Source organism: Patiria miniata, unplaced genomic scaffold, assembly GCF_015706575.1.
Source record: "Patiria miniata isolate m_02_andy unplaced genomic scaffold, ASM1570657v1 HiC_scaffold_7, whole genome shotgun sequence".
In the NCBI taxonomy this organism is placed as follows: domain Eukaryota; kingdom Metazoa; phylum Echinodermata; class Asteroidea; order Valvatida; family Asterinidae; genus Patiria; species Patiria miniata.
Window position 1 is genome coordinate 20,277,059 of NW_024037074.1, and position 16,199 is coordinate 20,293,257.

General features: G+C 40.9%; 1 long non-coding RNA gene across 1 annotated transcript in view; it reads right to left on the reverse strand.

Moving 5' to 3' along the window:
* Nucleotides 1-359: 359 nt before the first annotated feature.
* The window catches only part of LOC119744845, a 29,253-nt gene continuing 13,413 nt past the window's right edge, over nucleotides 360-16,199 (reverse strand). Inside the window, exon 2 of the long non-coding RNA XR_005273595.1 lies at nucleotides 360-575. This is a non-coding gene — a long non-coding RNA (uncharacterized LOC119744845). The remainder of the gene's footprint in view (nucleotides 576-16,199) is intronic.

Here is a 16,199-nt window from a genome sequence, read left to right on the forward strand (position 1 = left end):
ACGTGGTGTCCATGACAGTGATGTTGGGAATGAAGCAACTGTTCAGTTGCGTTGCCAACACGGTGTTGTATTTATAAACAATAATGAATGTTTCATATTTGTGCAATTCAGACACTTGTCTCTTACATATTATATCCCTTGTGGAATGGACCATTCCATCCGCCATCTCATGAAATTGTTCTTCCAAAGCACTCATAAACGGTCAGTATATGTACGTATAATATCAAATATACTAGGTAAAATGTCTCACCGCTGAATGGTACCTTGAATCTTTCCTCTCTTTCTTTAGCAGCTGAATCTCAGTAGCAAGTTGTTGGTTCTTTTGTTGCAACAGCCTAGTCTTTTCTCGCTGTTTTCTGAAGACATGGTCGTAAGTTATTTTGAGAGCCACAAACCCTTCAATGGTTCTGTCAGTGCTGTCGGTGCTGTTCTGTACAGCTCCACGTCCATCCAACAACTGGAAGTTAGGTAAAATGTCACTACAATCCGAAGTATGTCTTGGCTGCTCATTCTCTGGAAGAATGGTTATATCGACATCTTGAGACTCTTCATATCTATCCATGTTCCACTTACTCCTATAAAAAAGCCAAAAATAATCAAATTAAAAATAAAAAGGAGCATCACAAAATCTGGTGCTTGTACAATTTTAATTCAAAGCCAATAATGGGGCACAGTTTTAGAAGTTTATACAAACTTACAAAGTACATCTCATTTATTTCAACCAGCCTGTGCTACGCTCAGAAAGTAAATTGTAAGCATTCTGAACAGAAACTTAAATAATAACTAAAAGCTTTTGAGTTGTTATCTGCTGCAGACTGTTTCAGCTCTTGACTTATTAGCTTATCAGTGTCACCAACTCATGAGGATGATGGGAGCCATTTTAGGATGCTTATGGAATGGGCACCAAAGGCACTGGCTGATGCACAATGTTGCTGCATATCTTGTTGTTGCATATCATGATTCCACCTTTATTTTCATTTGTGTCCTCCATAATTGTAACCAGGTTGAATTTTCAAACTTACTTTTACCGAACAGGTTCCCTACTATACTCCATCATACATGTCATAACTTTTGTGAACTTCGTGCATGTCATGTCATCATCATGTCAGCCATGAGTGTTGCGATCATGCAGATTAATTTGCCTAGCCCTAGTGCCCTCTGGCGGCCAACTAAACTTTTTTAGCACAGCGCCTGCCACCAAGAATAGCGCACTGCATTTAAACTATGCAAAGGGCGTAGCGAGCTTTGTATTCCACAGCGCTGTTTTATGTTGGATAGCTGGCATTCCAGGCATTTCCATAGTTTTCCTGTAGGGCAAGCTGCAATAATATCATTGATTTCAATCCAACATTTCGTTGCATCAACACCAGCGTAACAATTTTATACCCGGCATTGCAGTTTTTCTACAATTTTGCTGCTGCTTCATTGATTTCAACATCAATCACAGAAAGAGGAAGGCATCAACATAGATCAGCCCAGGTGGTGAGTAAAGACCCTTGAATATAAAATACATGGGCAGTGTGTTTTTTAACTTTTATGCCGCAGTCTTTTTATGCCACAATCTTTTTATGCCACAATCTGGACTTTTCTATGTCTCTGTATACTGCCAGATTTAAGGCCGTAAAAGCAGACACTGCCGGAAATTTTTATTTGCGATCACAACATTTGTATTTAAGAAATCAATAACTTTTGGAAAACAGTGTTAACATTTATTGTATTTTCCCGAATCTGCATTTTCCCTTTGAAACAAAGCTATTTGTACATTTTTGCAACACAAGAACACGCAAACTTTAACTTAATCTTAGTGTTGCTATAATTCATGTTCACATTTATTATTTGAAATAGACTTTCCCATTTTCCCTATAATATCGGTTTTGTTTAAAGTGCTATCACTCAGAAAATTGTTTTTCGAGCATGCATACGTGGCTAACTTCATTATTTTGTAACACTATTTGGTGAATAATTCATATTTATTCTCGGAATTAAATTGCACTGTTATAAATATTCTTTTTCTTGCATAGTTGCCATTTCGAAAAATTCTTCTTATTGGGCAACATGGTAAAAACTCTTTCAATAACTAATGTGTTTACAGAAAATATTCTTGGATTTATAAATTAGGAAAACAGTGTTAATAATTCCCAAATTACTTTAATAATTATAAATTACTTAACTTAATAATGTACTTTAATCTAAAACGTTATTTCTTTGTCTGTATTTCAGATCCTTTGATAGAGAGTTTTTTTTCTCAAAATGTTAAGCTATTTGTCCACTGCAGTCCTATGACCGTTCAATTTTGTGGATGAACAAAGTTTAATGACCATAGTTGTGGTTTTTAAAGTCTTGTACATGTATGTACATGTAGTTCCATAGATAAGACTTACTTTACAAATTTCACAATTAAAACTTTAAAACTTTGACAACAATTAAATGTGACATCATCCCAACGTCATTTTAAAAAGTGCATAAAACTAACCAACAGTTTTCAAGGTGATCAGGTATTCCCTAATATGTTTTAGAAATATCATTTTTGATCACATAACAAAGTCATCACACATCATTTGAAATTTTAGCACACAAATATCACCTACTAACAATTTTTTTTTTAAATTTAGCCATTTACATGTCAGATTCAGCAATAAACTTCACAACTTCTAAATCTATATAAAATCACATGATGATGTCATTGTGACGTCATCTCAAGTTTCATCTATAACACATCGCTGACTACATTACAAAGTTTCCATATGATGGGAATTGGTGTTCTGAAGATATACCGGTAGGACTTTGAAAATGACACCTTTAAGATGACATCACATGACACGTGATGATGTCATCATGACGTCCATTTTTGGGACCATCTTTACTTTATGGTCTTTACCTGTGTTAAGTTTGATCAAGATCTGAACTTGCTAAATGTCTAATGTGCCACCCAAAAAACATGATGTACAAAGTAAATGGGATTTGGGATTGAACAAGAAGGAAAATCTGGAGAAAAATGTGAAGAAAATCAAAGTCTTTCCTGCAAAGAGGTTACGGAAAAGCAACCCCCCCCCCATATCGTATCGAAACACCCACCAATTCCGTCAACCATGTCCTCAACTTACCCCTCATACATGTAAGTCCTATTTTAGGCAACACCTTCGAAAGTGACACCAACCTCGCCGACCGGCTTTCGGTGCCCGGAATCAGGCTGGTGAGCCATCTTCTCAACGCGAACACCAGACACTGGCTCAACCCAGGAGATCTACCATTCCCGCTAGCCCTACGTCCGCCTTCTGAACGAATTTTGCACCTTCATCTCATCCAGGTTCATTACGCCCTCGTATCCTCTTTCCCGGAGATCTTCAGAGAGGACGGCCTTCAACCAAACATCGGCAAAGTTCACGACGTCCCTCCCCGCCTGGACTCACCCATCGAGTTCACACTGCCCCCCTCTGCAAACGGACTCTCCGCACCATCAAGCACAATGTATGCTATCTTCAATGCTCATCTTCACGCACCCTCTGCAGTTCTATCTCCATGGTAAACCTCGGATTTCTAGAAGCCTCGTCCAAAATCCAGTGGAATTCCATTTACAAACTACCGTCATCAAAAAAGGAAGGAGATGTTCAGTTCAAGCTTCTACACAATGTCCTTCCTTCTCTGCCCGTACTTCATCACCTGAATCCGGACATTCCATCTTCCTGCATTTGGTGCAGAGAGAGAGGCACAATACAACACCTTTTCGTCATCTGTCCTTCTGTTCAACCAGCACTCAACTTCCTTCCAGGGTGATCGTAAGGTCAGAGCCAAATTCTGCTAAATGCACATCAAAAATCTGTCAGATTTATCAAAAATCTGCCAAATCCCCAGAATTACTCGAAATACACTATAAACACTTAAAATCACATGCAGATTGGTAGTATTGCCTTAATTAAGATTCAAATTACATAATAAACAATCTAGTCACATAAAGATGTTGCGAAATTATTGGTAAATTTTGGGCAAAACGCAGATCCGGCCAGGACGAAGTTCATTTCCCAGTGAACCTCAGCACCTAGACCAGCTAACCTGTCCCATTATGCAAGGGTTTGTTTGAAAGGATTGAAGCTTTTTATACAAAATGTACTCTTTTTTGTTCAAATTTGCTGTTTTTCTGTCAAATAACCATTTTTGCAGAATTCTGCCAGAAATCTGCCAAAAAAATCCATTCTGTCAAATTTTCGGTCAAACTCGTTTTTTAACAAAAATTCTGTCAAAGTTAGCCAAAAATCGGCTAAAATGGCCACCCTGCTTCCTTCACACCATCCTATCCCTTCTTCCCGATCTGGACTTGAACTTTGACATCTACTGGGCCCTGATTCCGCGTACTAGGAGCCAAAGCGGTGAGGTCGTACGTCTCACCGATTTTTTCATCATCAGCCTAAAAAATGTCATCTATTGGCTATATCGCACCTGCCGTTCTTCTGATCTCCTCGCCATTTGGCAACACCGTCTCAAACATAAAATCCTCCTTGAATATACCTATTTTCAATTATGTTACGACATCAACGGCTTTCACACAAAATGGCCCCTTCATGCAGTTCTCTTCATCATTGATAAATATGGCAAATTGACATGGTTGATGTGAACCTACCAGTATCCTCCTATTCCCCTATTCCTACCCCCTCCCCCTACTCCTGAGACGCCGGTGGCTCTCCTTCCCATCCATTCTTTTCCTTCCCCTTCTTAACCCTCCCTCATAATTCCTTTCTACGGATTTCTTTTCTGTCAGTATGTTCACATTATGTGTTTTTTCCGTCTAAAATGATTTTTGTTTGCAGGGGGGCGGAGGGGGTTGAGTGGCTGGCGGGCGGGGTGGGGGGGGGGGGTTGGGGTGCGAGTTCGGGTGGGGTGTTGGTGCGCGGTTTCGTCGCCGTGGTTTGCTGGTTTGGCAGTAGTATACAGACAATAGGTGAGCCGCGTCGGCGTGGCGTGTTGCCGACATTTTTGTCGCTTGGATTTTGTGTCTTGCCCTGTTGTTGTTCTGTCTGCCGATTACTTGGTTTTTCTTCAATAACAATGATACTTTCTTAAAGTTTCTTACTTTTCCATTACCTTTGGTTTTTTTTTCACTAAGAGCTACTTTTGCTTTACGAAGATTATTGTGTTGTTGGGAACATTGTAATTTTTTTATCAATGTAGTTTACTACCCTTTTCTTTGTAATTGTATTTGTTACTTTGTATATATTTTTTTTTGGATATGTTTTCAATTGAAATAAAGTTTTAATTTGAAAAGTCAAAGTCTTCTTCTTCTTCTTCTTGCCTAAATCCCATAGACTTTGCAGACGTTTTTTTCTCAGTGCCACTTTTGGCATTAATCTTTGTCATACATCATTCAAAGTAAGCATAGTCCATTGGCGGATCCAGGGGGGTGCTACAGGGGCATTGAAAATGTGCATTGAAAAGTGTTATCAAGATGACGTCATCATAAGGCATGTGACGTCATCATAAAGGTGCATTTTTCATATTGAGAAAACTATCAGTCCGAATAATTAAAAATTGCGTATGAAGGTAGGCCGATACGTCCGATTTAATATGGATTTATTTCTTTTTGATGATAATATATCTCACAGACGCTACATGCTCAATTAAAAAATTCTTGTACCGTATAATTTGAAACGTTGTACATGCATAGTCTGGGACGTGTTATTGATAAAAACAAAATGCATAATGCGGAAAAGCCCTATGGTCTGTTGCAAACAGACATAGATCTCTAGTTTTTTTTAATTTCTTTTTGTCGCCTAAATCCCATAGACTTTGTACACGTTTTTTTCTCAGTGCCACTTTTGGCATTACTCTTTGTCTACATCATTCAAATTAAGCATAATCATAGTCCTTATAGCAAACTTGTGTCCCGAAGAGTGATGTCATGATTACGTCATGATGGGTCACATGACGTCATCAAAAACGTGCATATTTTGAAGTGCTATATCTACAGAACTGTGAGACCGATTGGGCTGAAACTTGGTATGTAGATAGGCCGGGATGTGTTATAGGAAAAACTGAGACGACGTCATGACGTTATCGTGTGATTTAATATGATTTTTTGAATTTTTGGACCTTTGAGCCATGTCTCAGGAACGCAACAAGCAAAATTCTTTTTGTATAATGTTTGCTAGGTAATAGGTATATGTACAAAATTTTGAAAAATGTGTGACGTCATCATGACGTCATCAAAAATGCAATTTTTAAAAACACATATAAGGGAATGTCCGATTGCCATAAACCTTGGTGGATAGCTAGATAATGCTACTAGTATGCAAATTCTGAAAAAAAAGGTCACCATGACGTCATTGGTTGATTTTTTAATGATTTTTTTCATATTTACAATTTCATTCTGCTTCCAAAATTTAACACTTCCTTTCATTGGATTGACTTCAACCTTAGTACAAACCAAGACCGCAATGCAAAAATTAGCATTGACAAGTGTAATCAAGATGATGTCATCGTAGGGCATGTGGTGCTATCATAAAGACGCATTTTTTTAAAAGTCTCATATTGAGAAAACTATCAGTCCGAATGAGTCAAAATTGCTTACGAAGGTAGTCCGACACGTCTGATTTTATATGGATTTATTTCTTTTGGAAGAATATATATTTCACAGATGCTTTATGCTAAATTATTCTTGAAAACATTGTACATGCATAGTCTGGGACCTGTTATTGATAAAAAAAAAACAACATAATGCGGAAAAGCCCTATGTTCTGTTCCAAACAGACATAGATCTCTAGTTTTCCATTTTTGAAAACACCAAAGATGGGCATATTAATTATAGTGGTACTTCCTAACGTGGCGCACTTCGACATTTACCCCGACTTGCCAAACTTCTTTGTTGACAAACTTCAAATTCATTCAGTGAAACACTGATACTTTTACCTTAATAATGCTTGCTATTTAACATCTGTGAACAATCTCGTTGTCATGAAATTTAATCCGAAATTTAAAAAGGGTGGCATCCAGAAATTGGGCACAAAATTGACTGAGTGTTCCCTAAGCGTGGTGCACTTGAATAAATTTTGGAAAATTCCAAATTAACATTAAAGAGATTGTCAGAAAATTATTTTCTTATTTTTGAGGGGAATTTTTAAAGGGTTCAATGTGCACTCCGAAATAAAATCAGAAAATCATGCCTAAATACATTTTTCTTCTAATTTTGTAACAGGTAGAAAAACTTGCGATTTATGAACGGGAGTGCTTAGAACTTGATGAAATTTCATTTTCTATGCAATTTCAATTAAAATTTTTGCTCTAGGCACTACAGGCGAAAAAGCAAAATGCGCCACGTTAAGCCCCTGTCACACTTGTCCGAATCTATAATTCTGTTCATAAACCGATCTGAAATATTATTAATTCGGACACGTTCGGAGAAAAATGTAAAAAAACCAGCCAGAAATGAAAATACACCGATCATAGTCCGGTCTTATTCTAGATCTAATAAGCTGCTATTCCGATTGCAATCCGTCTATATTCAGAACCTCTCCGATCATCACCGGACATGCCAAACTTTGAAAAATTCATTGATCTCAAGACCGACCGCTTTCCGAACATTCCGTTTATATTCCGTTCGTCTCCGGTTGCGAAGAATATGCACCGAATTGTTCACCGAACGTCTACCGGTCAAAAGTGACGCAATATCGGACTATTCCGCATGCACTCCGAACTATTCCGATCGCATTCTGAGCGTATTCCGGCCATTCCTTTTGTATTCCGAACATGTACCGGCAGCGCACCAAACGGCAACCGAGGGTGGGACGGCTATAAAAAGGTGCGCACCCGGCACCTTCTCTCACAACGCTTCAAGACTTTTCAACGTGCACTACAAACTGTGACACTCTTTTTCTCGATTTTCCAAGATGGTGGAGAGCAAGAGCAAGGGCCAGGCCAGCACTCGTGGACGCCCCAAGCACACTGAAGCCCCCGAGGAGTCCATGGTGGTCCCCGCTGATGTTCCAGGCAGCCGTCGAGGCCGTGGTCGTGGACGTGGACGTGGACATGCCAGAGCACCCGACACCTCCAGGTCCGGCAGCCCCGCCAGTGCCTCCAGCCAAGAAGGCTCCCCCAGGTCCCCTACCCCTCAGCCCAAAGATCCTGAAGAGGCCGACGAGGAGGCAGTGGTTCAGCCTGCTGTCAGGAAGAAGAAATCCTACGTGATGACGGAGGAAGAGGAAAAGAGGCTGGTGGAGTGGATAGAAGAGACAGAGATCCTCTGGAACTCCAAGCTGACGGACTTCTGGAGGACAGACAAGAAGGCGGCGCGGTGGGATGAGATAGCCAGGGAGATGGGGAAGACGACCCAAGTGCTGCAGGGCTGGTGGCAAGGAATCAAGGATCAGTTCACGAAGATGCACCGGAAGAAGAGTGGACAGGCTGCCCCTGTGCTGACCGAGCGACAGCAGTGGATTGAGAGCCGCTGCAAGTTCCTCGAGAGGATCGTGCGACACAAGGGCGCCTCTGTCAGACCCATGAGTCAAAATTATGGAATTATAATCAATGAAATTTTTCAATGAGTAAATGAGTAAATTAGTCAATGAGTAAATTTTATCACTGACTAAATTGTTGTAAATTCCACTTCAAATCACATCTGGACGTGTTAATGTTTTATCTTTGCAGATCAGTGCCAAAATTTTGCAGATCAAGACCTATACATAACATCACATCACATCTTGACATGTTATACTTATGGTTTCTTCAATTTTATGTATTTGCAGATCATTGCCAATTTGACCCTTGCCGGTGAGACACTGGAGGAGGTGGAGCAGCAGCTGGAGGACCATGGCGCAGCCGAGGCTAAGGAAGCAGGCACCCCCCACGAGACCCCCACGTCTGTCTCCTCAGCTCCCCAGAAGAAGAGAAAGACGGATGCTGCCTTGAGCATGGAGGACCTCCATGCCAGCCTCCAGCAGTCCAACCAGGTCCTACAGCAGCTGGTAGTTGAACAGACGCTCGTCACGAGCAAGTCCCCTTCCGCTGAATGGCTTCATCAGACTGGCTCGGAGAGCAAAGGCATCATCCCCTACCAGGAAGTATGGCACATCCTCAGTGTCATTGGGGAGTGGCTCAGGATCAGGGAAGCCGATGGTGCCATCATCGATGCATTGCTTCAGCTCACTGTCATTGTACACTTGCGCATCGGAGGCTACTCCCTTGCCACTGAGATCTGCCCACAAAAACTTATAGTCAGCATCAACCAGGGCAAACAGCAGGATGGAGTAGAACCCCTTGTAGTTAAAGTACGTAGAGCCTGAATAAGGGGGGCAGCGACACGCCAGATGCTTGCCATCCACAGCTCCACACGTGTGGGGGAAGTTCCATCTCTGCAGGAAGCGGTCAGCGACCTCCTGCCAGCCCTGGGGGGTAGTAGGGCAGGTCATGAGCTCATCCAGGAATTCATCAATGATGGCTTGGCAGACCTCAAGCACTACAACTGAGATGGTGTTGTGGGGTACCCTCCATGAAAACTTCATGGAGGAGTACGTGTGACCTGAGGCGAAGTGACGAAGGGATAGGGCCAGCTTCAAGCCTGGTGTCAGTGGTGTCCTCAGGAAGGTCTGTTCTTTCTCCAACCTTGGTGAAAGTCTATCTAGGAGCTCATCAAAGAGGGGGAGGGAGACAGACGGAGAAAATTGTTGAATGAACACGGGTCCTCCGCTCGCAGCTCAACCATAAGCCTGTCATACACCCCAAGTTGAGGTCTTCGGGAGATCCAGTCACGGACCCAGTATCTTCTCCCTCTTCTCCTTCTTCTCTCATTTTCCATTCATCTCTGAGCATCCAGGTACAAATTCATCAGTTGATATTGATGCCTGATGACAGCCAGTGCTTGGTCTTGCACGGCTGGGTCCAGATTCATCTCTGTGCAGGAGTTGAGGTTGATGATGGGCAGAGATGTGACCACGAAGGTTCCTGGATCTGGACTGACGAGGTGCTCCAAAGCCGCCCGCTTTTATAGCAATTTTGTCGTCCCTGGATCTCCCTCTGAACCAGAATTTTTTCGTTATATGATCGTTATATACAAGTATATGGTACAATGTATATGTTCGTTTAATATGCGGTATTACATCGTGGTAATGCGGTATATCATCGGATAAAGTGACATCAAAGTCGGTGCGTCCGTTTTTTGATCGGCATTACAATGGTGTGGGTTCGGAATGAACTCTGAATACATACGGTTATCGATCGGAATCGGAGGCCTGTTCCGTACTCTTCCATACCTATTCCGCATTGCAACGAATGGCAACTAATGAGTACAGTGTGTATTCCGTGCATTCCGTGCATATTCCGTGTGTAAACCGGATACTGTCCGTATTGAGGTTGCCGCGACAATTCGGAGAAATTATTAAACAGGTTCAATAATTTCTCCGAGTTCCTCAGTGCATCACCGAACGTACACGAGTATATAGCGTTGGAAAACCTAGGAAAACCAAGGGAAATCCGTTTGAGTTCAGTTCAAACCGATTAAACACCCGAATCCACAATGTTTTACTCGGAACATGAACGGAGTGACGATTCGGACAAGTGTGACAGGGGCTTCAATGGTCGCGACACGTTATAGTATAGTATATTATGTCGTATTTCTGACCTTTGCATTTTTTTTTGCTAAAGAAGGAATTTTTGTCATTTTTGGATAGAGTTTACCTTCCTCAGCCAGAAATCCATTGGTAACATATTTTTCCATCTACCATGTGGCGGCCATCTTGGATTTCAAAATGGCGTCCATTTCTGACCTAATTTGTATCATAACTTCGGACCTGACTGTCACATGAAGTCCATTTTGGTGGCAAACCCCATGTTTTTGATACCAAGGAACCCATGTAAATCATTGTTGATGGGGTACTCCCAATGGATGGCAGCCATCTTGGATATTTCAAAATGGCCGCCATTTAGTACCTAATTTGTATCATAACTTCGGACCTGACTGTCACATGAAGTCCATTTTGGTGGCAAACCCCATGTTTTTGATACCAAGGAATCCAAGTAAATCATTGTTGATGGGGTACTCCCAATGGATGGCAGCCATCTTGGATATTTCAAAATGGCCGCCATTTCGGACATAATTTGTATCATAACTTCGGACCTGATTGTCATATGAAGTCCATTCGCGGCAAACCCTATGTTTTCGATAGCAAGGAACCCAAGTAAATCAAATTTGACGGGGTAGTCCCAATGGATGGCAGCCATCTTGGACACTTAAAAATAACCGCCATCTTGGATTTCATTTTAATAATAACTTACGTTGCACCTGAACGTTCGTATGAAGTCCATTTTGGTGGCAAACCCCATTAATTTGATACCAAGGAATCTAAAGAATACATTATTGATGAGGTATCCCCGATGGATGGCAGCCATCTTGGATATTTCAGAACGAGCGCCATTTTGTAGTTCAGTTTTTAAAGGGTCTCTATAGCACGGTGACAAGTGTTGACCATTCCTGGACTGGATTGTTAATTATTGGCAATAGTAGAGAGGCATAGTGACAGAATTGTGCACTTTGTGGTTAATTACTTGGCATGTCACGTTTTCATGCCTTGACGATAATTTTTGAGAAATGGAGGCATTTCATATCTGACCCCTGGTGACCTTTGTGAAGGGTCAATGAAGGGGAAGAATGTAGAATCGACATGCCACTTCAGCGGTTGTGTACATAGTCTATGGAGAGTCAAGAAAGTTTTTAAAGTATTTTCTTAACAAAATTGGAAATGATATATTATGAAAAAAATTGATGTCAAGATGCAACATCTTTTCCTAATGAACTTTGTATACCCTAATTGCCGCTATTTATATAATCTTCCAAATGCCACTTTTCATTACTTCTATAGTGTGTAATGATTCAGACCCAAAGACAATTTTGTCATGACTTCTGATCTCCATTTTCCTGCTTTAAGAATATAAGAGGTACATTGGAAAAGCATCACACTCTGTAAAAAGGTTAAAAATGTGGTTACTTAGGTCCATCTGGATTTAACAGAGTGTAATAAGAACACAATAATGAATACTGCTTGACATTTGTATATATATATATTCCATTGCATTCCAATTGGGGCATGTTGAGTCTGCCATTAATTAAAAAAGAAAAGAAAATTGAGTTCAGCGGTCACCTCAAAATTGTTTGTGCATGGGGTCTGAATTCAATACATGACTATGGAATAAATATGATAGATATCGACAAAAAAGGTATACAAAGTTCGTTGACCTCTCCAAGGTATCAGACGTCAGATATGATGCCCTCACATCATGAAAAAAGTGGCATGTACCCGAGATAATTTCATAAATATCTAAAGATAGGTCATGACCTCTCGAAAGGTAACCAGAGGTTAAATATGAATTGTCTTACATGTATATATGAATATTTTCTTTAAATAGCATAAAATTTAGACTTAGATCGTGAAAAAGTTGGGGTTTAAATAGTAAACCTTACAAATGGCTATAAATAAGGTTTACGAAGGTTATTGGACTTTCAAAGGTCACTGAAGGTCAGACATGAGTTGTTCCCAAATCTGATCATTAATTGCATTGCATGAAGACCTATGACGTAGACTTGGGACATAGTAAAGTGAAGCTTTGAAGAATAATTGTTAAAGGTTATTGACTCTCAAAGGTCACCAGAAGTCAAATATGAAATGCCTCTTATATTTAAACAAGTCAGGTGTGTTTACAAACACAAATGCCCCGCAACCGTGACTGTTCCCATGACATAACACCACTCTTTTAACATCAACTTACATGTACCTTGGCCACATGGAATGTTCATTGACAGCATTAGTGTCTTCTGTAGGTTTTATATGAATTAATCCCTAATCCCTATGATCTCAGAATAAATACAAGATTTCGATTGTTTTAGCCACTGTTACCTTGACCCTTGACCTTTTGGCCCCAAATGCAAAAGGCTTCTTAGGATTACCAAGGACAATCCACAAACCAAATTTGAAGTTCATATGTAAAGTATTTCTCAAGTTATCGCGCTGACAAAATTTCTATTGTTTCAGCCACTGTGACCTTGACCCTTGACCTTTCGGCCCCAAATGCAATAGGCTTCTTAGGATTACCAAGAACAATACACAAACCAAATTTGAAATTCATATGTAAAGTATTTCTCAAGTTATCGCGCTGACAAAATTTCTTTTGTTTTAGCCACTGTGACCTTGACCCTTGACCTTTCGGCCCCAAATGCAATAGGCTTCTTAGGATTGCCAAGGACAATCCACAAACCAAATTTGAAGTTCATATGTAAAGTATATCTCAAGTTATCACGCTGACAAAATTTCTTTTGTTTTAGCCACTGTGACCTTGACCCTTGACCTTTCGGCCCCAAATGCAAAAGGCTTCTCAGGATTGCCAAGGACAATCCACAAACCAAATTTGAAGTTCATATGTAAAGTATTTCTCAAGTTATCGCGCTGACAAAATTTCTATTGTTTCAGCCACTGTGACCTTGACCCTTGACCTTTCGGCCCCAAATGCAATAGGCCTCTTAGGATTACCAAGAACAATACACAGACCAAATTTGAAGTTCATATGTTAAGTATTTCTCAAGTTATCGTGCTGACAAGATTTGTCCGGACACACACACCCACCCACCCACCCACCCACCCACCCACCCACCCACGGAAGGACAAGGCGGAAACAGTATGCCCCTTCGGCTTCGCCGCGGGGCATAAAAATGTTATTCAAGGCATGAAAAACCAACATGCGTAGTTTAATTCATAATTGTATCACAGATTGCACAATTCTTGGTATTATTGGGGCTATGCCGCTCCACTACAAGTATGTGTGAATGCTGTCTATAGTTAGTAATTAGTAAGTCCACTTCAGGTTGTTTGTATGCCTGGGTTTCTTTTTGTTCGTAAGTGGCTCTCTGCATCAACTGCATCACATGCCCAGACAACCCTGGTCCTGTCGTGGCTAGGCTAGATATGAAAGCAGAGTCACAACTTTTGGTGACTCTACTCGACTCAAGGGTAAATGACTGGACTCAAGTCACGGCGAGCAAATGAATCGACTCGACTCGAGTCCTCATCAGAAGACTCGAATCGACTCAAGCGAAGGATAATTAGGCTCGAGTCTCAAAAATAAAAGCAAAAGTTTGCGAAAAATAATTGCAATGACGTACAGTGCAACATTTATGTTCATGCCGCTTTGCGAATACAGTTACAGCGGCCGCTTGTAATGTCCACGTGTCACAGACTCCCATACCACATCATATCATCATTATGGAACGCACAAAATACTATCAATGGATTTTTTTCCAATTTGTTGTTTCATCATTGGCTTTGGGCGGTTTCTTATGAAGTTCTTGGATTCAAACGCCGGCTAAATTGATGCCCTCCTTTTAAAAAATAAACAGAAACATACCGACTTTTTAAATAATCAGAAATAGTTTTGTATATTGCAATTTGGTTTTGATGTCAGCGTATCAGCGAAATAAAATCAAGACCCGAAGCCAAACCAGATAGCCTTGATAAGATCGAAGTTTCACTTCTTGTTAACTGTTAGTGATACTAATGACTTTCCCTCTTGTCTCTGTTATGTGGTTTTCAAATATTCATAACTCGAATTGACTCGAGGTAAGTATTTGACTCAATTTCAGTGCTATCAGGTGCCTGGGAAAAACGGTTGAACACAGTGGTTTAGACCAAGTCTGCATGGGTTGCTTCTGATCTGTACAGTCAGGTAACAGTCAGTCCAATCATATCCAGCAGTCATTATTATCGTGCTGTTGATCATAATGAGGTAATAACACTCCAAGTATTGTTCCAAGTGGTTTGAAACATTCTTCCCAGAGAAACCTGCCTTCCATCAGGGTAACAATGTGTAGATTCCTTGGTATCAAATTTATGGGGTGTGCCACCACAATATCCAAGATGGCTGCCATCCATTGGGAGTACTCCGTCAACAATGATTTACTTGGGTTCCTAGGTATCAAAAATATGACGTTTGCCACCAAAATGGACTTCATACCACATTCAGGTGCAACGTTATTATTTGAATGAAACCCTAGATGGCGGCCATTTTGAAATATCCAAGATGGCTGCCATCCATTATGAGTATCCCATCAACAATGATTTATGTGGGTTCCTTGGTATTAAAAACATAGGGTTTGCCACCAAAATGGACTTCATATGACAATCAGGTCCGAAGTTATGATACACATTAGGTTCGAAATGGCGACCATTTTGTACCTAATTTGTATCATCTATACTACAATCACGAAAATGATTCGGGGGCGCTGCCATTTTCCCGACCGGTCTCCCGTCCCCATCGCGCCCGTTGGCTGCGGGGGATGGGGAGCGGGGCCCGGCTATTTCCCACCCTATTTCCCATAATTCCCTTCCCCATTGAGCCGGCCGCGCCGGCCATCTTGCGTATGGCCAAGTACGTTCGTTATGAGAGCATGCAGCGTATGGGCCGGATAATTGACGTGCCACGTATACGTTCGTTATGAGCATGCAGCGCATGCAACTTGCCACACATTTCTTCAGCACAGCGTTGTTGACATGGTTGATGTATCTGTTCCTTGCTCCAGTTTTCTCTTTGAACGGTAAGTCTCATTTATGATATATATTGTTGTTTGTGAAAAGTGGTATTCTTTCGAACGCCACTGGCAATGAGAAGCATTGTTGTTTGTGAAAAGTGTGAGTTTGTGAGTGTCCAATGATGGCGTAGTCTGGTGGTAGTACGGGGAGGGTTGTACGAATGTACGTACGGGGGGAGGCCTCGGACATCGAGAGTTTGGCCGTGGGTTTACTTAGCTAGGCTTAATGTGGCCAATTTACTGCATGACCTCCGTAAATACAGGCCTCACTTGGAACATGTACCCGAACATGTTTGTAGAACTTTGCCAACTTTTGATTTTACAATTGGGCTTTGTTTGTAGTTTGTTTTTGGATTTTGCTTAGTTTGTTTTAGGCCTAGGCCTATAGGCCTACTAGCTAGAAAAAAAAGGCTGCATTTGTAAATAGGCCATGAAATGTACATTCATTCCATACAAATGATGCAAATTAAATCTTTGTGGTAATCTTAGAACACGGCAAATCATACTCAAAACTTCCTTTAAAGAAATGACTTTCATACTCATAGGCAAAACAAAATTAATTTACTGCAAATCAAAGACCAATAACCAACTTAATAAAGAAACCCTCAAATCAAAATTAAAGACGTGATCAAGTTCAAACCTCAGGCCA